We start from the raw sequence: 1945 nt of genomic DNA on the forward strand, positions 1-1945 counted from the left end.
CTAGAGGAAAGTTGTATGTTTCACCGGTGCCATATTGCACCCTGGCTGGCTTGTCCCTTCCTTGTGATCCTTCTGTGAGACGATGTCCAACTGTCTACAGATGGGCTTTGGGTCTCCATTCTGACCCCCCTTGTTCACATAAAAATGATAGTTTGTTTTGGGTCTTCTGATACCTGACATCTGATCCCATCGACACCGCGTGATCACACAAGTTGGTGTGCTTCTTCCATGTGGGCTTTATTGCTTCCTTGCTAGATGGCCGCTTGTTTAACTTCAAGCCTTTAAGACCCCAGAGGCTATATTTTTGATAGCCAGGCACCATCAGCTTTCTTCACTACATGAGCTTATACACCCATTTTGTCTTCAGTGATCATGTCAGGAAGGTGAGCATCACAGAATGCCAGGTTACTAGAACAAAGTGTTCTTACATTGAGGGAGTACTTGTGTAGAGGCTCAATGTCCATCTGCTACCTTAATACTTACCCTATAAATATGTACATATATCTATATCCCTATTGTAATATGTATATTATATACATATTACATATGTACATGCCTATGATTATACCTCTAGAGATGTATTTTGCCTCCTAGTTCTTTCCTCTATTTCCTTATATTTTCCTCCTGTCCTACTATCACATTCGACCTTCATTCAGCTCTCTGTACTTCCTCTTGGCTACATTGAACTTGATTGAAGCCCACCAGGCATTCTATGCCCTCCTGACCATTAATTTTAGATCTCTTGTTGCTCCCTTGGGTTTGTTGCCCAGCCCCCGTTTTCCCCACCTCCTCCTCTCCCTTTACCCCTTTTACCCCCCAGAACTGTTGGTCCCATTGTTTTCTCCTCAGGATTGTTTATCCTGTCTTTCTTATATAGACGAAAGAAAGAAAGAGGAAAGAAAAGAAAGAAAGAAAAATAGCCTATGAATAGTTCCAGGTTTGTCTGCTGACCCTTATGAATGTTTTCCGATGGAGTCTGAGGCAGTGCCAAGCCCTGGCCCCTGGGTCCAAGTCTATTTTCAAAATTACTCAGGAACTTTGTTGCTTTGTTCCCCTCGCTGCTCTGTTGCACTCCCTACGTGTTATGTCTTGGGGTTGGGCAGGGTCAGACCAGGCACAATTCCTACACTGTGTCTCCAGTTCTGCCCTCCGTATCTAGGAGTTTCTTAAAGTCCCTCACAAATATTAATTTACTACATTCCTGACACAGATGCTTAAAAATAGTATGTCAGGCCATGAGTTGATAATTGTGGGAGCTAGGTGATGGGTACATGGAATTCATTATACTATTCCTATTAATTGTGTATGCTTACACTATTTCTCAATATTAAAATATTTTTATTTTAATATTAAATATTAAATTATTTTAATATTATATATTAAAATAAATAATAACTTCATAATGTTTTTAAAATAGCATGAAATTTAGCTGTGTTGTTGAAATGACGGGACATTCACAGTGGGCTTTATACCAAAACAGTATTGAAAGATGGAATAAATTAAAATATGGTGCTCTTCTAGAACTTAATTTTAAAATATAAATTCAATGTAATTAGAATAATTATGAAAGACTTTAAGAAAAGCAATGAGTTAACCAGAGAGCATGACTACTGAAAAGAAGGAATCATAAAATATGCTTAAATTTCTACTCAGAATCTCTAATAAAAAGATTTTTTTTTAAATTCACTTTACACAAATTAGGAAACAAGTCATTTCAATAAGCAGTTTCTAGGGTTTAACTGAGTTAATCAAAATATTCCTTGCATATTTCAATGAACAGGTGCACTGTTGTGATGGGGGGCGAAATTCCTTGGTGTAATTTTCCAGGCCTTTTCTTTACCAATGCAGTTTTTAATGTTCTTAAAACTTCCTCATAAGAAGCCCTTGTGATACTCACCTGTCTTTTGAGAAATCCTATCAAGGGGACTCCTTTGGAATCTAAAAA

General features: G+C 37.8%; 1 protein-coding gene across 1 annotated transcript in view; it reads right to left on the reverse strand.

The window, feature by feature from the left end:
- ATG10 (autophagy related 10) overlaps positions 1–1945 on the reverse strand; it is a 376082-nt gene that overhangs the window by 340467 nt on the left and 33670 nt on the right. The window lies entirely within an intron of this gene.

The sequence above is a fragment of the Echinops telfairi genome, unplaced genomic scaffold (genome assembly GCF_000313985.2).
Source record: "Echinops telfairi isolate 266 unplaced genomic scaffold, ASM31398v2 ScPeMD7_7469;HRSCAF=8507_1, whole genome shotgun sequence".
NCBI lineage: Eukaryota > Metazoa > Chordata > Mammalia > Afrosoricida > Tenrecidae > Echinops > Echinops telfairi.